The sequence below is a fragment of the Stenella coeruleoalba genome (genome assembly GCF_951394435.1).
Source record: "Stenella coeruleoalba genome assembly, chromosome: 11".
Taxonomy (NCBI): Eukaryota; Metazoa; Chordata; class Mammalia; order Artiodactyla; family Delphinidae; genus Stenella; species Stenella coeruleoalba.
Window position 1 is genome coordinate 95,024,014 of NC_137157.1, and position 25,061 is coordinate 95,049,074.

Here is a 25,061-nt window from a genome sequence, read left to right on the forward strand (position 1 = left end):
ATCTCAAACTCCAAATCCCTTTCCTTAACTTTTTTTCTCTTCATTCAGCAGTTTCATACTGTCCTTCCACAGCTTCAATGCACCTTATAGAGAACTTGTGATTTGATGCCTCAACTTTCTTCTATCTAGCAGCATCCTGCCGGCCACATTCAGCTCCTTAATGCCTGGATCATGTGGTTAATAACCTGAATTACCATCTTACCACAGTTGTCTTGCCCTTTTGCCTTCCACACACCTGACAAAGTCTCAGTCTTTCAGGAGTCTCAAAATGCCCCTGTCACAAGGCAGTTGAATGTCTGTTGGTAAAAATCAGCTTAAAAAATCACAGACAGGGCTTCCCTGGTGGCGCAGTGGTTGAGAGTCCGCTTGCCGATGCAGGGGACACGGGTTTGTGCACCGGTCCGGGAAGATCCCACATGCCGCGGAGCGGCTGGGCCCGTGAGCCATGGCCGCTGAGCCTGTGCGTCCGGAGCCTGTGTCCCACAACGGGAGAGTTCCACAGCAGTGAGAGGCCCGCGTACAGCAAAAAAAAAAAAAAAAAAAAATCACAGACAGTGCGCCACAACTACTGAAGCCCACGCCCTAGACCTGTGCTCCACAGCAATAGAAGCCACCGCAATGAGAAGCCCATGCACCGCAACAAAGAGTAGCCCCCGCCCGCCACAACTAGAGAAAACCTGCGCACAGGAATGAAAACCCAAGGCAGCCATACATTAATTAAATTTTAAATTTTTTTTAAAAATCACAGACAATACAGAGAAAATAGGGCTTTCTGGTTGTCTGTATTGATGCCTCAGGAATGGGAGAGGGTCAAATGAGGTCAGGGTTTCTATTGTACGTATAAATTGGTTATTTAGAAGAGTACTTTTGCAGTTTATATGAAAGGCTCGATCAAGGTTATGAATACATTATTCTTCCATCCCTTGGTTTTTATCCCATCTTACATCCTTTTATCAACTTATGCCTTCAATTCAGGCTTCACCAAGGCATTTCTACTCATTCTTTCCTCTCAGTCTACAAATATATTCAAGTCTCTCTGGTCCTAAGAACAAAAACTCCTTGTCTTGCCTTGCCTGCTACCCTAACTCCTTGTATTCTCATATGACCTTCTTTTCCTTTTCACCTTTTTGTTCTTTAAATATATAAGTAAGACACTCCTTGTGGGGGGAAAAACACGAAGGTAGAGAAAACTCACCTGTGTGCGTGTCATCCAGCTATAATCCCATTAAAGTTTGGTTGCATTTCCTTCTAGGCTACTTTTGGTGAATATTTCAAACAACTTACATACATAGTCTACGTATAATTTGTTTCTTTTCTTTCAAATAAACTACAAATGTGGGACATTTTCAAATCATATAGTGCTTAAGACATTTTTATGGCTGCATAATGTATCACCTATAAATGCATATTTTTAACCTTTGTTTAAATCTCTCGATGGGAATTACTGAGTTCAAGAATAAATTGTTTAAAATTATTTTTCATGTAGCATTATAGAAAGGGTTTAAAAATTTGTCCTCTAACTAGTAATAGATGAAATCAGTCTTTTGTTTACTCTGTTATAATTTTAATAATCATTGACAATAACAGCCAAACTTCTTAAAAGATCTTCCACCAAATGTTTCCAACAATTAGGCGATAGGTACTTGTCTGGTTGCATCAAAATCACCTGAGAGGGGCCTCGTTCCTTCCAAGATGGCCCACACTCTGTCTATGGAGTGTGTATCTCCCTGAATAAACCTTCTTTCACTCTACTATGTCTTGCTCTTGAATTCTTGCCTGCACAAAGCCAAGAACCCACCCTTGGTGGCCATCCCAGGGATGCAGACATGACTTGGGATGTGACCATCCTCTCGCACCCCACTCTCTTTCCTGCAACATCTTTTCTGGCACCCAGTGCGGGGCCTCCAAGGCCATAATCTCGATCCGCCTACTGGGCTGTGGCTCCCCTCTGAAGGGTGGCTGGGACTTACCCTGAGCCACGTAGATTCGAGTAGCCCGCTAAGTGGCAGCTGACGTTGCCTGCAGGATCTGCCAGGATCTGGCAGTTCTCTGGCCATGAAGAAGCGCACTGAGGCCAAGGCATTTCCCCCTCAGTCTTTCTCATTCTCCTATTGCTCTATCTCTCTGGACTTGAAAAGATCCACGCAGACGACCACCAAACATCCAAATTAAGACTGCGCGGCAAGTAATTGACAACTTGGTTGGGTCTAAAAGAACTCCTGCCAGGGGGCTTATCTGGTGGCGCAGTGGTCGAGAATCTGCCTGCCAATGCAGGGGACATGGGTTCGAGCCCTGGTCTGGGAGGATCTCACATGCCGCGGAGCGGCTGGGCCCGTGAGCCATGGCCGCTGAGCCTGCGCGTCTGGAGCCTGTGCTCCGCAAGTGGCCCCCGCTTGCCGCAACTAGAGAAAGCCCTCGCAGAGAAACGAAGACCCAGCACAGCCAAAAATAAAAAAAAAAAAAAAATTAAAAAAAAAATCACCTGAGAGGGTATTCCCTGGTGGTCCAGTGGTTAGGATTCTGCGTTTTCACTGCTGAGGGCCCAGGAACTAAGATCCCTGCAAGCCGTAGGCGTGGCCCCCAAAAAATCACCCCAACTGAGTATGACGTGTAACAAAGTTGGGGAGCACCAGGTGACATTTACAATCCCTCATTTCTCTTATCCCATTTACTCCAATCCACTGAAGACCGATGTTGACTGCACTTCTGTTCTGAAATTGCAGTGGCACAGATGCTCATTGACTTTCACGTTGTCAAATCCACTGGACTCCTCCGTCCTTAACTTTGCAGCTCACTACCTCGAATATTCCCACTCCAACAATTCTTCAATCCTCCTCTCACCTTCCATTCCCCATGACACAAGTTTATATTCCATGCTCTCCTAACAGGACAATCATTTCCTTCCTTAGAGCTCCTTTTCATACTCACCTTGCAAAGCCACCACTCTCTAGATCCTCCATTCATTTCATATTGCACCTGAGCAGCTGAAAAGCACAGCCACACTGGTTGGTCTCATTTCAAATTTATGATCATAATGCTCAAGTGAACTCTCACTACTACACTACAAACCTACTATATTTCCCCAATCCATTCATTGTTCCATTCTCCTAGACACTGTCACCCCTTTTTTCTATCCTCCAACCACCAGCATCTCTTCCCTTTCTTCACTAGTGGCTAACGACCCTTTTAAAATCCTTTATAGAATAGAAGCAAAGAGAGGAAAAACTCATTCTCCCAGCACCAATTATACCAACCTACCCACGTGTGTACCTGACTATCCTGCCTGCTTAAAGCAACCCCCCTCCCTTCCAGCTACTGCACATTTCTTGGCTTCACAGACCTCACATGACTTGATTTCTCAGTATCATTGAAAAAACTGATCATTGCTTCTTTCTTAACATATTTTTTTCACTTACTTCTAGGAACCACTCTCTCCTAATTTGTTTCTTACTTCATTGCCCACACCTTGGACCTCCTTAATCCTTCTCCTTCTTTCTCCAAGTCTATGGCTGGAGAAAGCCATAGACTCCTCCCTGGCTCTCTCTCTCTTTTTTTTTTTTGGCCGTGTGGCATGGCATGCAAGATCTTAGTTCCCCGACCTGCGCCTCCTGCAGTGGAAGCGTGGAGTCTTTTTTTCTTTGTTTGTTTTCGTTTTCTATTTGCAGTATGCAGGGCTCTCACTGTTGTGGCCTCTCCCGTTGCGGAGCACAGGCTCCGGACGCGCAGGCTCAGTAGCCATGGCTCCCGGGTCCAGCAGCTCCGCGGCATGTGGGATCTTCCCGGACCAGGGCACGAACCCATACCCCCTGCATCGGCAGGCGGACTCTCAACCACTGCGCCACCAGGGAAGCCCAAGGAAGTGTGGAGTCTTAACCACCATACCACCAGGGAAGTCCCTGGCTCTCTTCTTACCATGCACTCACACCTATGATTTTGGCTCTAAATACTACACATGAAAAGGAGGGAATAAAACTATCCTTATTTTCAGATGATTGTTTACTGGAAGACCAAAAGAATCACTAGAAAAACTACTACAAAATATTTTTAAATTCAGTAAGTATAATAAAAAAAAAATTCAGTAAGTAAAAAGGATAAAATTATTATTCAATTATTATTCCCTATATACAAAAAACTAGTTTGGTAAAACATTAAAAGCGTTCACTTTTAGACCAAGAATAATTCATTGCTCCCCATTATTCCCACTTCTAGTTAACACTGTACTGGAGATCTTAGCAAGTACAATAATACAAGAAAAATAAATACAAGGTATAAGAATTCAGAAAGGAAGAAATATTGTTCTTATTAAGTTATGAGCACTTCTTATTTAAGGATCTTCAACCTCTGTCATACATGTTGCAAATCCTTTTTCCAGTCTATTATTTATCTTCTGACCTTTGCCATACAAAAATTCTGAATTCTTCTGTAGTCAAATCTTTCAATCTTTTCCATTATGAATTCTGAGTTTCTGTTTTGAAGGAAAAAGTTACTTCTACCTGTTTCAAATGTTTTTCTTTAAAATACTTTTATTGTTCTATAGATTGTATGTTGAATATAAACCCATCCAGAATTTAGTGTCTCACTGAGATTTTTTTTTTCAGATGGTTTTCCAAGTATGTTAGTATCATTTTGGAAATAAATCATTTTTCCACTTTGGATTGTCTAGTAGGAAGTAGATAAATCAAAATTAAAACACATTAATAGGAACTTCCCTGGAGGTCCAGCAGGCAAGACTCCACGCTTCCACTGCAGGGGGCACAGGTTCAATCCCTGGCTCGGGAACTAAGATCCCATCTCCTGCTTGGTACGGCCAAGATAAAAGAATAAACAAATATATTACAAAAATAAGATCTTGGCATTTACGGTGTGCATTCTATTTTTCCCTACGGTTTTTTAAAATTGAGGTATAAGTAACATACATTATATTAGTTTCAAGTGTACAACATAATGATTCAATATTTCTATATATTGCAAAATAATCACCATAATAAGTCTAGTTAACGTCCGTCACCATACATTTCCCTGATGATTAGTGATGTTGAGCATCTTTTCATGTACATGTTGATCATTTGTTCTTCTTTGGAAAAAATTTCTATTCAGAACCTCTGCCATTTTTAAATTAGATTGTTTGGTTTTTTGCTATTGAGATGTATGAGTTCTTTATATTTTTTTGGATAATAACCCCTTATCAGTTACATGATTGCAAATATTTTCTCCTGTTTAGTAGGTTGCCTTTTCATCTTGTTGATGATTTTCTTTGCTGTGCTGAATGAAGCTTTTTAGTTTGATATAGTTCCATTTGTTTACTTTTGTTTTTGTTGCCTTTGCCTTTTGGTGTCAAATCCAAAAAGTCATCTCCATGACTGATGTCAGGGAGATTACTGCCCATGTTTTCTTCTAGGAGTTTTATTGTTTCAGATCTTAAGAGTCAAGTCCTTAATCCATTTTGGGTTGATTTTTGTGTATAGTATAAGATGGCAGTCCAGTTTCATTCTTCTGCATGTAGCTATCCAGTTTTCCTAACACCATTTATTGAAGAGACTGTCCCTTCCCCATTGTATATTCTTGACTCCTTTGTCAAAAATTAATTGGCATAAATTAATTAATATATGCATGGGTATATTTCTGGGCTCTCTACTCAGTTCCACTAATCCGTTTTTATGCCAATACCATACTGATTTGATTACTTCTACAATTTGACCTTCACTTCTACTTAATGGTTTTCTGCATTGTTATATTTTCCTATATAATATGCACCTTGCAGATACCTCAAATCCCATGTAAAAGAAAAATGGTTGATAAATCTCTCTCCCTGAATATACATATTTCATTATTACTCTACTTCCTACAACATAAAATTTAATCTTTTTTTCTGATGTAACCTGCAGCCTGCAAAGGGTGTAAATTTGCCTATTTAGGGCGCTGAGGACATTGGAGAAACAAATGGAGACTTCGGGCATGAGATGTGGGAGATATTTCAAAAGATAAAATTTGAGTCCCAAAAGTAAAAAGGAAGTTGTAAGGTAGGTGACAAGATCTGGAAAAAAATGTTAGTGTGGTGAGTGAGATGGGCTAGGGACAGATCTCGAAGGTTCTTTTATGGCCTGTTAAAGGGTTTAAATTTAATCTGTAAGTAATGGGTGGCAGACATTAAAAAGTTTAAGTAGGAGAGTGATAGGCTTAGATAGACATTTTAGATCTATTACTCTAATATCCATATAGAGGATGAATTTGAGATAAAAGTGGAAGACAGAGATAAACTAGAAGGCTCTTAAGTAGTCCAGTAACAATATGATTAGGGCCCCCTTAAAAAAACAGAAGTCAGTAGCAGGAGGATGATAATAATAATAATGAGTAGTGAAGGGTAGAAGAATATGCCACTCCAAAATAAGGCTTGGGGAGTTTAGGACATGTCACCCCAAAACATGCTGCTTTGCCATTTTGGTTTTAAGCTGAAGCCACTTAAAAAGCAACAAATGCAGGCAGAGACTTTCTCTGAACTTCCCTTTTCTCCCTAAAGACAGATCCTCCAAAAGGAACCCAATTATCATAAATCCCCTCGCCAGGAATTTCAACAACAAGGGAAGTTTTTTGTTTTTTTTTTTTTTTTGGTGCAGCGAGGCATGCAGGATCCCTGACCAGGGATGGAACCCGAACCCCCTGCAGTGGAGGTGCGGAGTCTCAACCACTGGACTGCCAGGGAAGTCCCAAGATGGACTCATCACAAGAGAGAGACTAGAAGTTGACACCACACCCTGACAAACTTTGTCACAAACTGTCATAGCTCCCATCTATTCTTCTAAGGGCCGTTCATCTTTCCTAAAAATCTCTTCCCATAAGAAGTCTACATTCCCCTTCTCCTTTACCTATATTTTTTAAATTAATTTATTTGTCTGCACCGGGTCTTGGTTGCGGCACTCCGGATGTTCATTGCCGTGTGCTGATCTTCACTGCTGTGTGCAGGATCTTCGCTGCGGCATGCGAACTCTTAGTTGCGGCATGTGGGATATAGTTCCTTGACCAGGGGTCAAACCTGCGCACCCCTGCATTGGGAGCTCGGAGTCTTAACCACTGGGCCACCAGGGAAGTCCCTCCATTACCTATTAAAATGGTATTTAATCCTGGATTTTAAAGCCACCTCTTTAAGTTCCTCACTTTTCCTAGGTATCTCCCCAGGTATCCATGGGGTATACATGTTCATAAATTTGTTTGCTTTTCTCTTGTTAATCTGTCTTTTATTACAAGAGTCTCAGCTAAGAAATCAGAAAGGTAGAGGGAACATCATTTCCCCTTTTCCACAATAGTAAATAGCAGCTAACATTCATTGAGTGCTTCCTCAATAAATGATACAGATACAGAAACTGAGGCCCTACATCAACTAGTAGGATTTGAACAGTCCTCTAGTCAGAAACTCCCGATTGAACTCAAAATGTGGGTAAAAAAGTAACCTGAAAAAAAAAAAAAACCTGAGATGCTTGTTATATGTACAAAATTCTAGTCACCACCTCCTCTTTTTCCAATATTCTAACTTACAGAGTTTGGAATTGGGTTATGGCATCTCAAATCGAATATTTAAAACAGCTTTATTGAGATATGATCCATGGACATACAATTTACCAATTTAAAGTGTACAATTCAATAATGAGGAATATATTACATCACTACTTTTTTTGGAATTTACATTTTTTACAGGCATCCTAGTTAATTCTATGTAAGTGTCCAAAGTGCAATATTTTGAGAAAATTATCTTAACCACTATGCTCAGTGCCTCTTAAAAAAAAGTACATGTGGGGAATTCCCTGGTAGTCCAGTGGTTAGGACTCTGCGCTCCACTGCAGAGGGCATGGGTTTGATCCCTGGTCAGGAAACTAAGATACCACATGCCACGAGGTTCAGCAAAAAAAAAAAAAAAAAAAAAGTTCATGTGAACAAGCCCAGCACAGTACCTACACAGTAAAATGTAGACACTCAATACACATCGAATATGAATGTGCAGGCCTCAAACAACCATAAAAAGGAATGCAAACACCGAACTTCTACTTCATGTGAGACATTATGGTGAAAGATTAAAATCTGATATTCAGTGGAATCTAATATCCAATTTCTTTTGGATGATGAGATGACAGCATTTTATAGCAGAAAAATATTTTCTTCATAGTAGGGCTTGCTTTTATGTAGTGTAATTTTTAAATTCTTTCAATTTGCAATATTATGTAGTTCATGGCCCCCTTCATCAAAATCTGTATTAAAATATTTTTATTCATTTAGCATTTATTAAAATAGTTACTGAGCATCTTCCTATATAAGTGGCATGATGCTAGGTGCTAGATGAGCAAAGTAGACAAAAATCTTATTATCATGGCTTTCTCATGATTGAAGAGTCTATAGGGGGACTTCCCTGGTGGTCTGGTGGGTAAGAGTCCCCGCTCCCAATGCAGGGTGCCCTTGCTTGATCCCTGGTCGGGGAACTAGATCCCGCATGCCACAACTAAGAGTCTGCATGCAGCAACTAAAAGATCCCGCGTGCCGCAACTAAGACCCGAGCAGCCTAAATAATTTTTTTTTAAAGGGTTTATGGGGAGTACTTAATGTTAATCATTTGTACAGTTTTTTTTTTTTTTTTTCCTTTTTGGCCATGCCCTGTGGCTTGGCTCTCAGCAATGAAATCACTGGACCACCAGGGATTTCCTGTCCAGTTTCTTAATTTTCAACTTATCCTAGGCAATTATTATTTATCTTTACATTTTGGTCATAATCAGATGCCACAATTATATTAGCAACCTATGTTAGAAGATAAGTGGTCATCACAGAAAATTAAGCCATAAAAATGATATACTAACTGCTTTTTGAGTCCTCATTTTCCTGTGAAGAATCACATATGTAAAAATATTAAGTAAGATGAAATGCTTTTCTCTTGTTAATCTGTTTTATGTCGACTTAATTCTGGGACCCAGTCAGAGACCATAGGGTAGACGTAAAGTTTTCCCTTCCCTATAGCTATTTTATAGATAATGGAACTAGAAATCAGGTTAAATGAACTTGCCCAAGATCCAAATAGCTGGAATTATGGTAGCTCTGGAATTCAAACCCGGGTCTGACTAACCTCAAAACTAAAATCTGCCTTTCCAACTTCCCCAAAACCATACCGCACTACCTATAATTTGTAGAAGTGAGTATGGAAGAATGCGATCAATCTGAATTTTGTAAGAGGAAAACAGAATCCTAAAAACACTAGCTATCTACCGTGACCATAGAATCTTCATCTTTTTTAGTTATAACCTTTGACGTTTTGGAGAACACCCGTCATCCTTAACATAAAGATCTTAAGGAAAAATAATAATGCCTTTAAAAGCAGTGAGTATGAAACAAATTATGTGTTCAAGGAGTAGGCAATAAATACAAGTAGAGAAAAAATGCAAGTAGAGGAAAAGTGTAGAAAAAAGAGAAATAGAACCTAGAATAGATGAGGACATGGGTGAAATGGAAGTCCTTAAAACAAAATAGACCAATTGTCACGGCCAAGAGGAGCCTTGGGAGGCATAATGACTAAATGTAATGTGGTATCCTGGACGGGATTCTGGAAGAGAAAAGGAAAATAGAGTTGAGCCCTCCTGCCCCTAGGCAGCCGGCAGCCGGAAAGCGGAACCTAGACACGGGAGCCCCTGCTTCCGGCCGGCGCGCCGGTGCAGCACCAGCGGCGCAAGGCTCTGCGGGGCTCGGGAGAGCCTGCAATTGGTAGGCGTCCCCCCAGGCTGGCTGCCGCGGCTTGAGGAGGCGTTTTCGCCTCGATGGCGATCACTCGTGGGCTCCCGAGGACACCTGGATGGGCACCCACCCTAAATACTTAAAAATGATGGAATTAGATGTAGGCGATGCCGTCCAAGTGTATAGCATTCTTTGTTTACTAGGACCCCATGGAGAGTAAACACTGGCACAAAGTAAACGGTGTTTAATTACCCGACCGGCAGTTCAATCTGACTTGTCGGTACCGAGACAGGAGGTTACAGACTGTGGTGCCTACACCCATCGGTGCTACGCTCAACCATTACAGATTCTTTCTCTTAGAAGATGGCATCTGTACTTACGATGCTTAATTTATTCATAAAAGGTGGAATTTGAGACCCATCAGACTGCTTTGCTTCATCTTTTACCTGGAAGATAGTCAGGGTTGACTTAGCTGCTCCCATTCCCCAAGTTTTCTTGCTGAAAAATAAAACTTTTCCAGATAGAAGTGGGTTTTTTTTTTCTTTTTTTTTTTTTTGGTCAAAAATATAGGGTAGTTGCTCTAGAATGTTCTCATCTGGAGACAGTTTAATTACAGTTGTATACAAATTTATGCCTAGGATATGTTCGGAGGGGTGGAAGACACATGTTTCTTCTATCAACCCACACTCATAGCTTTCTCTTTGTTCATTGCTGCCACTGCTACGTCATTGTTGAGACTGCTACCTGTTTCCCTTACTTAACCCTCCCAGTGCCTTTTGGCCCTTCAGCTAGCCTGGAATGGCATTACATACACACTTTGACACCTGGAGGGTTTACTTCAGCTGCTTTTTCATCTCCAGGAGAAAGTAAAGCTTTTCTTTCAATTGATTTTCATTCCAATTACTGTTACATCCCTCTTCAGTTGACTTTAAGTCAAAACTAAAAATATGCTCTTCCAGAGTGTAAACTTACAAGTCTAGATTAATAGGGACCAAAGAAGTTCTACCTACCAGAGCACTGGGCCTTCCTTTACATGCTTATTGCCACCACCCTTATTATATTGTAGGTAGGATATTATGAGAGATAATGAAGGACAGTATAAGCCTTGAAAACAGCTTTATTAAGTAGATCCAGTGATGCAACTTTTGTCAATTCCTCGCAATTAAGTAAGTTGTCTAAAGTATAAAAAAATTACATGCAGAAAGATGTTCCAAGTGGCATTGGTTGGAAGATCCTGAATTACAAGCCACTTAAAAGTTTAGGGCAGGTTTCAGCAAATTTTTTCTGTAAGGGGCCAGAAAGTAAATATTTTAGCCTTTGCAGGCTATATAGTCTCTGTCACAACTTTTATTTTTAAATAAATTTATTTATTTATGGCTGTGTTGGGTCTTCATTGCTGCACGTGGGCTTTCTCTAGTTGCAGAGAGTGGGGTCTGCTCTTCATTGTGGGGCACGGGCTTCTCATTGTGGTGGCTTCTCTTGTTGCAGAGCACAACTCTAGGCCCGCAGGCTTCAGTAGTTGTGGCTCACGGGCTCAGTAGTTGTGGCGCACGGGCTTTGTTGCGCCACAGCATGTGGGATCCTCCTAGACCAGGTCTCGAACCCATGTCCCCTGCACTGGCAGGCGGATTCTTTTTTTTTTTTAGAAATTTTTTTTTTAATTTGTATATTTATTTATGGCTGCACTGGGTCTTCGTTGCTGCACGCGGGCTTTCTCTAGTTGCGGAGTGGGGGCTACTCTTCCTTGCGGTGCACGGGATTCTCATTGCGGTGGCTTCTCTTGTTTCAGAGCACTGGCTCTAGGTGTGCGGCCTCAGTAGTTATGGCTCGCGGGTTCTAGAGCGCAGGCTCAGTAGTTGTGTCTCACGGGCTTAGTTACTCCGCGGCATGTGGGATCCTCCTGGACCAGGGCTCGAACCCGTGTCCACTGCATTGGCAGGCAGATTCTTAACCGCTGCACCACCAGGGAAGCCCTCACAACTTAATTCTGCTGTTGTTGCACAGAAATAACCACAGTAAGTATGTAAACAAATGGGCATAGCTGTGTTCTGATGAAACTTTATTTACAAATGGGCACTGATGGGAGGACCCAAACTGGGTGCTGGAGGAAGGATCTCCATCTTTTTTAGCTTTAACCTTTGACATTTCAGAGAACACCCGCCATCCTTAAGATAAAGATCTTGGGGGAAAATTATAATGCTTTTAAAAGTGAGTATGAAACAAATTATGTGTTCAGGGAGTAGGCAATAAATACAAGTAGAGAAAAAGTGTAGGAAAAAGGGAAATAGAATCTAGAATAGATGAGGACATGGGTGAAATGGGAGTCCTTAAAACAAAATAGACCAACTGTCACAGCCAAGAGAAGTCTTGTAAGGCATAATGGCTAAATGAAATGTGGTATCCTGGACGGGACTGGAAGAGAAAAGGAAAATAGAGTTGAGCCCTCCTGCCCCTAGGCAGCCGGCAGCCGGAAAGCGGAACCTAGACACGGGCGCCCCTGTTTCCGGCCGGCGCGCAGGTGCAGCACCAGCTACGCCCCAGAGATTGGGAGCCCGCCCCACCCCGGCTCCGGGGCTCTGGAGTCGGTGTTTTCAGCTCGGTGGCGTCCGCTCGTCGTTTCCCCGGTGGGTACCCACTCTAAGTACCTAAAACTGATGGTATTAGATATAGGAGATGCCACCGAAGTGTATAGCGTTCTTTGTTTACCAGGACCTCGTGAAGAGTAACAGTGGCATAAAGTAGTGTGCCAACCCTGGTCTAAGGAAATAGTCCCAAAGCAGAAATATATAGCCAATGAATGGTACATTATGTACTCATTAAAACTTAGTAATAACTATAATGAAAGACATAAGAAAATGTGATATTAAGTTTAAAAAGCAAGATACAGGAATGTGTGAATGGGTATAATCATGGCTGTAAATAACACACCAAGCATATAATAAAAAGATAAAATAAATTACTAACTATGGCAGGGCAGTAAATGAGTGACTTTGTCTTTCTTCAATAGTTCAGGGTTTTTTAAAAATTTGCATTACTTTTACAATAAAGTGTTTTAAAATAAAAAAGAAAGATAAGGGAATTGCCTGGTGGTCCAGTGGTTAGGACTCCACGCTCTCACTGCCAAGGGCCCGGGTTCCATCCCTGGTGGGGGAACTAAGATCCTTTATGCCGCACAGCGCCGCCCAAAAAAAAGATAAAAACTTAGAAATATGAAGAAAGTAGGGGCTTTTGTTAATGACGGTGTATCAGTATTGGTTCACTAGTAGTGACCATTGTACCATACTAATCTAAGATTTAATAATAGGGGGAATTAGGTATGGAGTATATGAGAACTTCATGTACTGTCTTCTTAATTTTTCTGTAAATCTTATTCTAAAATAGCTTATTTTTAAAATTACCCCCAAATGAATAAAATATACCTAGAATATTATTTTATTTTTTTACTCAATATATGTTTGCTAATATCGTTCAAATTATGTCAAAGGCGAGTGAGTTTGTAATGTATTTTTTTAAAGATCAAGAAATATTTATATACGCCAAATGAAAAGAACTTTGTTAGTAATGAACGCCAAATTCAACAAACCAAATATGTCAACTGCCACTTTCAACACCTAGGTGTTAACTTTGAGTTTATTCATAGGTAACATACAAAACAGCTGAATCAGTCAGGATTCTACCGGTAGGTTATACATATACATGTATTGGGGTGGCCAAAAAGTTTGTTCGGGTTTCTGCAGTATCTTACGGAAAAGTCCGAACGAACTTTTTGGCCAACCTAATATATAGATATCTATTTCAAGGAATTGGTTATGTGGCTCTGTGGATCCAATAAACCCAAAATCCAGAGGGTAGTCCAGCTGGCTAGAAGCTCTCAGGTAGGAGCTGAAGCTTCAGTCCACAGGTGGAATTTCTTCTTCAGGAAAACCTCTGTTTTGCTTAAGCCTTTTCAACTGATTGGATGAAGCCCACCCACATTAATAAGGATAATGTTCTTTTACATAAAGTCAGCTAATGGTAGATGTTAACTGCATCTACAAAATACTTTCACAGCAACACCCAGAGTAATGTTTAATTGAATAACTGGGTACTATTTTGACTAGCCAAGTTGACACATAAAATTAAGCGTCATAGCTCATCCCTTGTCAACACGACACCCATACACATCTCCTTAAACCATATTTAATCTCCAAGTAAAGAAAATAGCAGTCATATTTCTACCTAACGTAACACAACTATCCTTTGTACAACCAAAAACGTGCCCTTTCCCAGTAAGAAAATGCAAAGTGTGGGTGATGTTTACTCTTCTTGATACACTGTATCTTAAACACTATGATGTACAGTTAATTATTATCAGACTTGCCTGGCTGTCCAGTGGTTAAGACTCCGTGCTACCACTGCAGGGGCATGGGTTCAATCCCGGGTCTGGGGAAGTTCCGCATGCTTTGCGATGTGGCTAAAAAATAAAATAAAATGAAGTTAATTATTATCAATACATCTATGTTAGATGATACAGGGATCAGAGAAGGATGCAAACAAAAATATTTGCTACACACACACACATTTGTAACTGTTATGGAATGAATTATGTTCTCCTCAACCTCTTGCATTGTAGCCCTAACTCACAATGTGACTATGTGTGCAGATAGGTTTTTTTTTTTCTTTTTTTTGCTGCACCGTGCAGCATGCAGGATCTTAGTTCCCCGACCAGTGATGGAACCCATACCCATTGTAGTAGAAGCTCAGAATCTTAAACACTGGACCACCAGGAAAGTCCCCAGATAGGTCCTTTAAGGAAGTAAATAAGGTTAAATGAGATCATAAGGTAGGGTGCGAATCTAATAGGACTAATGTCCTTGTAAGAGGAAGAGATACCATGAGTGCACACACACAGAGGAAAGGCCATGTGAGGGCACACCAAGAAGGCAGCTATCTACACGCCCGAAGAGATCAAGATCTTGGACTTCCAGCCTCCAGAGCTGTGAGAAAATGAATCTTTGTGGTCTAAGTGACCAAATCTGTGGTATTCTGTTATGACAGCCTGAGCAGATTAATACAGTAACCAAAAAGGGAAGAAATACTCATGACAATTACAGTCTGTTTCTGCAACTGGTCACATCGTCATAAGAAGTAGGAATAAATACTACTTTCTTCCACTACGCATTCCATATTTCCTTTGCATGCCAATAGTAGTATACAGGGGGCTTCCCTGGTGGCTCAGTGGTTAAGAATCCGCCTGCCAATGCAGGGGACACGGGTTCGAGCCCTGGTCCAGGAAGATCCCACATGCCGCAGAGCAACTAAGCCCATGTGCCACAACTACTGAGCCTGCGCTCTAGAGCCCGCGTGCCACAACTACTGGAGCCCATGTGCCTGGAGCCCGTGCTCCACAACAAGAGAAGCCACTGCAATGAGAAGCCCGTGCACCGCTACGAAAAGTAGCCCCCGCTCGCCGCAACTAGAGAAAGCCTGCTTGCAGCAATGAAGACCCAACGCAGCTAAAAATAAATTAAAAAAAAAAAGTAGTATACAGAGATCTAATGCATACTATAGTGATTATAGACAACAATATTGTATTTTAATCATCAAGCTTGCTAAAAGACTAGAACATATTCCCTTTGCCCTCAGCAAGCACTTCAGCTCTAGTGATTCTCTGCCTAATGGAATGACTCAAACCTTCATTCCTGAAGAAGAGTCTGGGCCAGTAGTAGTCCTGTTTAGCTTGGGCTGTTGTAGTTTTCTATTGACTTTAACCGCAGGGCATGACTTCTAGATCAGCAGAGCATAAGGTCTTGGTGACTGGAAGCAAAAATTTTGCTAGTGTATCAATACGATAAGAGTAGGTGATGCCACTCCCATTTCTAACCCCTGGATTCCTGGACTTGTAAATCCTGGCTATGGGAGAAACATTACCATGTATTGGATGCCATTTAGAGCACATACAGCCCTCCTGGAGGACGACGTTGCCCCAGACCTGAAAGGTACTGCCACCTAGCTGGCACTATAACTAAGTCTTCTAAACCCCACCCCCCTTTTTTTTCTGGCCACACCACGTGGCATGTGGGATCTTAGTTCCCCGACCAGGGATCGAACCCGTGCCCCCTGCAGTAGAAGAGCAAAGTCTTGACCACTGGACCACCAGGGAAGTCCCGAGGCTGTTCCCCCTACAGCAGTAATATCAAGCCAACTACTTTAGGATGATGGGAAGCATTGTGAGTTCAGTCAATTCCATAAGCCTGGGCTCACTGCAGCACTACATTTGCAATGAAGTGAGCTCCTCAGACAGAAGCAATGCCGTGTAGATACCATGATGGTGCATAATGCATTCTATAAGTCCACAGATGATAGTTTTGGAAGAATCACTGCATACAAGGAAGGTAGACCCATATCCAGAGTTAAGTGTCTATTCCAATAAGAACAAAGTGCTGTCTCTTCCAAAACAGAAGTGGTCCAAGGTACTCAACCTGCCACCATGTAGATGGCTGACCACCCACCCCGGGGAACAGTGCCATACTGGGGACAAAGTATTGGCCTTTGCTGCTGGCAGATGGGGCACAGAGCAGTGGCTACAGCCAAGTCAGTCTTGGTGGATGGAAGCCCATGTTGCTAAGCCCATCCACAACCTCCGTCCCTGGCATCATTCTAGTCCCCACTACACCCTGTTGTCTCCTGGACTCCCTATCTCCCCTCCAATCCAAGAGAAATGTGCCAAATATCTTTGCTATTGAAATGTTTATTTTGCCATTATATAAAAATTAAGGGGAAAGTGAGTTATTTTTAACACTCAAATCTCTGTCAAGTTTTCGCTATCAAATTTTTTCTTACACCCTGTCTGCTTGGTCCCTAAGATGTCTGAGTTTACAGCCCTGTTCTACCTGTTCACTCTGGTTGATTTCACAGCTTCAACTACCAGTGGAACACTATGAACACACTAATCTCTATGAGATGAGACCTCTCTCAAGAGTTTCATCCCTTATCCTAACAACATCTAGATGTATTTCAGGTACATCAGTCTAAATATACCTGGAGAACAAAATAATGCCATTTGCAGCAACACGGATGGACTTAGAGATTGTCATACTGAGTGAAGTAAGTCAGACAGAGAAAGACAAATACCATATGATATCACTTATATGTGGAATCTAAAAAAAAAAAAAAGAACAAATGAACTTATTTACAAAACAGAAATAGAGTTACAGATGTAGAAAGCAAACTTATGGTTACAGGGGGTGGGGAGAGGGATAAATTGGGAGACTGGGATTGACACATACACACTACTATATATAAAATAGATAACTAATAAGGACCTACTGTATAGCACAGGGAACTCTGCTCAGTACTCTGTAATGGCCTCTATGGGAAAAGAATCTAAAAAAGAGTGGACATATGTATATGTATAACTGATTCACTTTGCTGTGCACCTGAAACTAACACATTATAAATCAACTATACTCCAATAAAAATTCATTATAAATAAATTTGTGTAATATATTCCTTACAAGAATAAACATATCTAAAATTTAATTACTTCTCTGCTTGTAATTCAAAATTGAATGACTGGGGACTTCCCTGGTGGCGCAGCGGTTAAGAATCCACCTGCCAATGCAGGGGACACAGGTTCGATCCCTGGTCTGGGAAGATCCCACATGCCGCAGAACAACTAAGCCTGTGTGCCACAACTACTGAGTCTGCGCTCTAAAGCCCGCGAGCCACAACTACTGAGCCTGCGTGCTGCAACTACTGAAGCCCGTGCACCTAGAGGCCGTGCTCCACAACAAGAGAAACCACGGCAATAAGAAGCCTGCGCAACCGCAACAGAGTAGCCCCCCGCTCGCCGCAACTAGGGAAAACCCACGCGCAGCAATGAAGACACAACGCAGCCAAAAATAAATAAGTATAAATATAAATATATATATAAAGAATAAGATCCAAACTCTTTAACATGACGTAGGCTTGTATAATCTCACTCTTATCTGTACACTAATTGTAGCATCACCTCTGTCCATACTTGCACCAAACTCTGCTTAGTCCCCAGTAGATGTCAGGCTTTTTCATGCTTGTTGCCTTTTCTCTTACTCCCTGCTCACCTACCAAGCTTGAATTCAAGTACCACTTTTATGATATTCTGAAATCTTGTCCCTCCAAGAGATGTCCCTCCTTTGTACTCCTGCCCGTCTCACACATATTTATACCACAGTTCCAGTAACACTTTAATGCAGTAACACTTTAATCCAGCTTAATCCAGTAACACTTTAATCCACTCATTTGTCTGCATGGCTTCTTCATATTACGCTATAAAAACTTTGGCACTGGGAAGCATGCATAATCTATTTCTTTCTTCCAGCATCTGACACTTCAGAGATGCTTCATAAGTATTTGCTGAGTGAATGAATTCATGGATTTCCCAAAATGTAGCATACATAGAGAAAATAATAATAGCTAACACTTACTGAGCACTTACAACATGCCATGTACCTGTTGGGAAATTTCCCCCTCTAACCCTCTTGAGTTCTCGTGGCTGGACTAAAAATTCTTATTTTAGAAAAAGAAAGAAATCTTAATAGTGAGCATGGAGGTCTCATAGAAATAGGACCTAAGAAGTGGCCAGAGCAAGCAGCTTTTATACTTTTTAAACAAAGAAACAATAGATTTGTGAAGAATTGATAGGACCAAGAAACTCAGACTTTGGGAGCTAAATTAGAGAAAAATCTAAACATAGTTTGGAATTGGGGTAGTAAATTAAAGAAGTAACAAGGTTCGGGGGTGGTGGTGGTGGGATGAACTGGGAGATTGGGATTGACATATATACACTAATATGTATAAAATGGATAACTAATAAGAACCTGCTGTATAAATAAATTAATTTAATTTAAAAATTAAAAACAAAAGTAACAAGGTTTGCTTACACCGGCTTCTTGGTCAGAATCCCCTATTTCTGAGGATGGCGGTGGACTTCTACCTGCATTTGTGGGGAGTGCACCTTTCACATGAGAGATTTATTTCTTGTTTTCAGGGAGACAGAGGGGAGGGTCAGAGTGTCCTTCTTGCATTGATCGTGTCTTAAGTAAGTTTAATTCAAAATAATCAATATGCCGTTGAGGCGCATTTTGGGGCAGCCCACCCTGGGCCCCAACATACCTTTCTGATGAGTTGGTACGTATTATGTCATTTATTTTTTATGTACATGAAAGAAACTGAGGCATAGAAATGTGAAACTACTGGTTACATAACCAGTGGGTGGAAAGGGGATTCAAATTCAGGCTGTGTCTGAAACACAAAAGAATCTGACAAAGGTCTAAGGAACTTGGATTTGGAGATTCCTGGGCCTCTAACAAAAATGCACGCTGGCCCGCTGGGGTGCAGGAAATGCCTTCTCTCTTCATCTGGGTGGTTGTTGCTTGAGTTCTATGCGTCAGTGAAAATTCATTATGCTGTGCAACTTGAGATTTGGTCACTTCACTGTACATTATTTCTCAATCGGAATTTAAAAAGGAATGTTACCATATGATATCACTTATATGTGGAATCTAAAAAATGACACAAATGAACTCATTTACCAAACAGAAACAGACCCACAGACAGAAAACAAACTTATGGTTACCAAACAGGACAGCAGGGCCATGGGAAGAAAAATTAAGAGTTTGGGATTAACATATATACACTACTATATATAAAATAGATAAACAACAAGGACCTACTGTATAGCATAGGGAACTATACTCAATATTTTGTAATAACCTATAATGGAAAAGAACCTGAAAAAGAATATATATACAAATATGTGTAACTGAATCATTTTGTTGTACACCTGAAACTAACACAACATAGTAAATTAACTATATGTCAATAAAAAATCCTTAAAAAAGAATCCTTCCTTAAATTTGAATTTCTTTTTCAACACCCTGCTAATTTGCCCTAGCTCTGACTTCCCTCTTGAGGTGAACTTATTTACTCCCGGGGGGCAGGAACCTCCTGTTCCCTCTTCCTGTCACTTCTTTATAATATTGGAATACTCTGGTGTCCTGAAGTATTCTAAGTACAATATTTGGATGCAGTATTGTTAGGGTTTAACAGCTTTATTTCATCCCAACACCAGTCAACTAGAGGAACAACTAAGGTGCTGGATTGTTTCCCTTATTCCACCCCCACCAGCATCACCAGCATCACCATCACCCTCCTCAAACTCCTCCACAATCGCCTACTTTTTAAACTTCTCCTTCCTCATTCTCTAACACCTACTGAGAAACTGGGAAGCTTATTCTCTTCTGGGCCAATAGTATCACCTGGTTTCAGAGCAACTGTATACATTTCCTAAACTTTGGTAGACATTCCTAGAGGGTCCTCCCTTCCCTGGGGGCTAGACCTTATGGGGGTGAAAAAAAAATCCATTTTTCCTTGGGGTCAAGGATCCCCTGAGGGTAGGGTGGGGAAGGGAGTGATGCTGTGGTGTCAATAGCGTTGCACAGGGTCAGGATTCTGACAATGTGATTTGATGATGGTTTCCCCTTCCGAACTCGCCACTAGGAGACGTTAGAATTTGGGATACAGAATAATTTAGTCCTTGCATATCAAAAGCCTTTAGTTAGAGTAAGATCTGACGAATCCAAATCAGAACCACAAGGAAGAAATTTGGGGGTTTTTTGTTTTTTGAGAGTTCTTGTAATTTTCCAATTTTCTGAATATCAGTGTTTTAGCCACTGGAGCTGATTTATTAACTTAATAAATATGCATGAGATTTTTTTCCCTACTGCCAAGCATTGTATTCTAAACCAGTGTTCCTCAAATTTTAGGGCACACAAGAATCAGAGATTCTTAAAAGACAGTTTCCTGGGCTCCACTCCCAGACTCTGATTCAGTAAATCTAGGGTAGCACCCAGCCCAAGAATTTGCATTTCTGACAAGCTCCCAGACGACACTGATGTGGTCAGAAAGCGGAACCATTCTTTGACTAGCATTGCACTAGGGTTATAGTAACAAACCAGGCTCTCAAGGAGTTATTATTCCAGCCAGAATCCAAATAAAAAAAACTATCCCTGAAGTGCAAAGTGACAGCTGCCGTGGGAGGAGTTAGGTGCAGAGAGAAGCACCTAAGTCACTGGAGAAGGGAGACTACAGCAGGTGACACCTGATCTGAGTCTTGAAAGACTAAAAATGAACCAACCAAAGAGAGGGGAGAGAAGCATTCAGGACAGAGGGTTTGCTTGGGTCGAGCAACTTGCCAAAGCTTGAAATTGGCTTGAGAGGCAGGCAGAGAGCAGGCTGTGAGCTTATTCAGAAAAGACTTAAGCAGAGGGATAATATGGTTGAACTGAAGGTAAATCATTCTGGAGCACAGTGGGTGCTCCGGAGTTAACCTGTGGAAGGTGAACTGGAGGTCTGCAGAGGTCTGGGCAACAGATGATGCCTGAATGAGGGTAAAGCGGGTGGTACAGAACATCCAGGGGACAGACTGGTGAAGTGTTAGGAAATGAATTGATCATGACAGAGCTATTCTTAACTACATGAAGTTTCAGACGCTGGAAAAAGGAGTCAATGTGTCACATATTTTCCTGTTAGTTGAATCTTTTATGATGATGTCTCACATATTTTCCTGTTAAGTGAATCTTTTATTGGACTTCCAAACTTGTACTCATGGCAAGGTCACTAAAACAAAATTGGGCATGAGTAATTTACTTAAGCAGGATGATAGATACATTTTGAGGGTTTATCACATTGTCTACTAGGTAAAAAGCTTCTTTTGGGGGAAAAAAAAAGGTGTGTTTGTGCTCTTATAACACGCGAAGTAAGTGGAGAATATACTGTGTAATTCCATTTGTAATCTCTAAACCAGCAGTTTTGGTGGTTGTATGGTTCATTTTTATAACACAAGTAATTTAAGAGTAATCTCCCAGAGGAGCCAGAAGGATTATTTGTTGCAAATTAAAAGTCAGCTCTTTTCCAAGAGTTCCAAGGTCATTGAATTCAGTTTAGGGAACCTGAGGCAAAGAGCATTGTTGGTTTTTAAGGGTTATTTTGAATATCACATTGAAGTGCAATTTAATATTTAAATGTTAGGAAATGGCTCCTACCCTCTATTTACTTACAAAGTCCTAGATCTTTTTAAACCCATTCCTTCATTAACAAACAATGATCGAGAGCATCTACTATTGCCTATTACTGTTCTATTAACAGTCCTTCTCAAACAACAGCTTGCTAAAGATTCACCTGGAGAACTTTTTTTTTTTTTTTTTTTTTTTTTGCGATACACGCGGGCCTCTCACTGCCATGGCCCCTCCCGCCGCGGAGCACAGGCTCCGGACGCGCAGGCTCAGCGGCCATGGCTCACGGGCCCAGCCGCTCCGCGGCATGTGGGATCTTCCCGGACCGGGGCATGAACCCGTGTCCCCTGCATCGGCAGGCGGACTCTCAACCACTGCGCCACCAGGGAAGCCTGGAGAACTTTTTAAACAAAGATTCCCAGTCACTCCTACCAGAGATTCCTATTCAGCAATTCTGACGTAAAGCCCATCCATTTACGTCCCTAACAACTCCCAAGAGATGCTGATGATGCTGGCCTATGGACCACACTCTTCTAGGGCTGGAAAGAGCTGCCCTCACAGAATTTATATTTCAGTGGTGGTGGGAAATAGATGATGACAGATAGAAGATAGACAGATAGATAGAATATACATTATGCAAGATGATGATAAGTACTATGAAGATAAGTCAAGTGGAGGATAGGGTGGGGGAGACATAATTGAGAATGGAAAATTAAAGATTTAAAGGAAGGGAGAGATCAAGCTGGGTATAATTCTGGGGGAGGAACTGATCAGGGGCAAAAGCCCTGATTCTGGAGGTTTCCTGGTTTGTTCCAGTATCAGGAGAGGGAGGCCAGTTTTGTGGGGATGAGGGAGAACACAAGGACACGAGACAGAGGTCAAGTACAAGGCCAGAAGAGGGCTTCTGTAATTCAGTATATTGACTTGTTACTCTGAATGTGAGAAAACCTAAAGGAGGACTGTGGGCAATGTGTGACATGTCTTTAAAAAAAAACCATCATTCTGGCCAGTACGTGGTGACTAGATCATAGCCTGAAGGCTAGGGTGCAAACAGGAAGACTAGTTGGGAGGCTACTGGAATAATCCAAGCGATAGATGGTGGTTTGGGGAGGGCTGTAGCCTTGGAGACACTTAGAAAAGGTCAAGTGCAGCTGGGGCTAGCACACATGCCAATGTGAGCTTACTCTTTTGCCAGAGAACGCAGGTAATTCAAGCCCCCAGCTCTCCTGTGACGCAGGCAGTAACAAAATAAATGCATGTTCTTTATAAGAAATAACCATTTCTCGCTACTCTGCTGATTTTCTATGCCCTAGTGCATGTGATGATCAAAAACTCTCTCAATGGGCTTCCCTGGTGGCGCAGTGGTTGAGAGTCTGCCTGCTGATGCAGGGGACACGGGTCCGTGCCCTGGTCCGGGAAGATCCCACATGCCGCGGAGCGGCTGGGCCCGTGAGCCATGGCTGCTGAGCCTGCGCGTCCGGAGCCTGTGCTCCGCAACGGGAGAGGCCACAACAGTGAGAGGCCCGCGTACGGGGGAAAAAAACCTCTCTCAAACAGTGGAAAAAGGAAACATGGGGAGAAAAAAAAATTAAAAGAAAGAAGCAATTAGATTCTTCTGTATTTTGATGGCATTAGTCAACAAAGATGCCTTTAGGATTTTGCCCTGAGTAACTAGAAGGATGGAATTGTCATACACTGAGATGGAAAAGACTAGAGGAGGAGCCTGTGTAAACAGAAACACTGAGAGTTTGGTTTGGGAAATATTAATTTTGTGATGCCTACTAGAAATTCAAGTGGAGATGTTAAGTAGGCAGTTGGATAGATAGAGACTTGAGTTTGGGAAATAGGTCTGGGGTAAAGACATACATGTGAAAGACAAAAGCCTATATTGGTAGATGGTATTTAAAGGCATAAGATAGAATTCCCTGGTGGTCCAGTGGTTAGGACTCTGCGCTTTCACTGCCGAGGGCAAGGGTTCAATCCCTGGTCAGGGAACTAAGATCCTGCAAGCCTCGTGGCCAAATAAAATAAAATAAAGTCATAAGATAGGCTGAGATCACCAAGGTAGTGAGTATAGGTAGAGGTTTGAGAACTAAACTTGGGTACACTAATTTTTAGATATAGGGGTGAGGAAGAACCAGAAAGGAGACAGAGAACCACCAGGTTAGTAAAAGGAACACCAGGAAAGTGTAAACTAATGAGGGGAAGAGATTTAATTCAAAGCTTAGTTTTTTGTTTTTGTTTTTTTACTATTCCTGTGGTCACTGTTTACCTCTTAGGTCTCTCAACTCTAATTTCCAAGGGCTTATTAAACATCTCCATCTGTATTTATTTATTTATTAAAAGCACAAAGCTCAAACATACTACATATCAGACCCTGGGCTAGATGCTAATTAATGTGGCTACAACACTGACACAACAGTGCCTTATATGCAGCAAGAGCTCACTATAGATGAGTTCTGTCATTTTCTCTCACAATCCCTTCCACTGCACCCTGCCTTCGAGCCATGTTAAGTGACAGTATTGAAACCCATCATTTTCTCTAATGCCTTTGCCCAAATTGTTCATTTTCTGGAATTCCCTTCCTTATCCTCTCAACATTTTTCTATCTCAGCTCAAGTTAAGATCCTCCAGGAAGTCTTCCCTGGCTCCCTTCCCCTACTCCCATCTTCCTTGTTTATTCTCCCTTAGCATCTCTTGAATACCTCCTGGCATTTGTTTGTTTGTTTGGTTGGTTGGTTTTCAATACTTACTGCACAACATTGTAATTGTCTTTTTGGTCTATTTTGACTACTCTACGAAACTGTTAGCTCCTCAGAAGTAGAGATGACATTTATTTATTTTTTTCCCTCTCAGGCACGTGCTAGGCACTCTTTTACTATTAGTTGACCCAGTGACAAATAAATATTTCCTGGCCCATCAATGTTTGTTATATCACTAAAATATATACACACATGTGTATATGTATATCGACAAGAAACTCAAGTTTACCTGATGGGGTGAAGAGTAAAAGCAATGATCCATCAATAATAAATTCAATAATTCTACCAGTAATAAATCAATAATAAATTTTATAATTCCACATCTTTGCTGTATACCCCATGCCTGAGAACTGGGGGGCGGTGAAAGTCTGTGTTGCTACTTGTGATGATTGCTACCGCCCCCTTATCCCTGACAAATGCAAAGTTAGCAGCGCCCGCTCTCTTAAAAGACTGTGTGGCCCAAAGTGCATTTCTTATCCATAAATAAAGAATAAATCATATCTGTAAAATGTTTCTCCTTTCTCATATTCAGCTTTTTTTTTTTCCTTCTTCTCAGATGCTG

At 41.4% G+C, this 25,061-nt stretch overlaps 1 protein-coding gene across 1 annotated transcript in view; it reads right to left on the reverse strand.

Annotated features, from left to right (window-relative positions):
• Positions 1 to 25,061, reverse strand: part of LOC307194977 (growth/differentiation factor 3-like) — a 171,765-nt gene that overhangs the window by 112,960 nt on the left and 33,744 nt on the right. The window contains exon 3 of the transcript XR_013830681.1: positions 14,063 to 14,155. The gene's annotated coding sequence lies outside the window, so the exon portion shown is untranslated. The remainder of the gene's footprint in view (positions 1 to 14,062; positions 14,156 to 25,061) is intronic.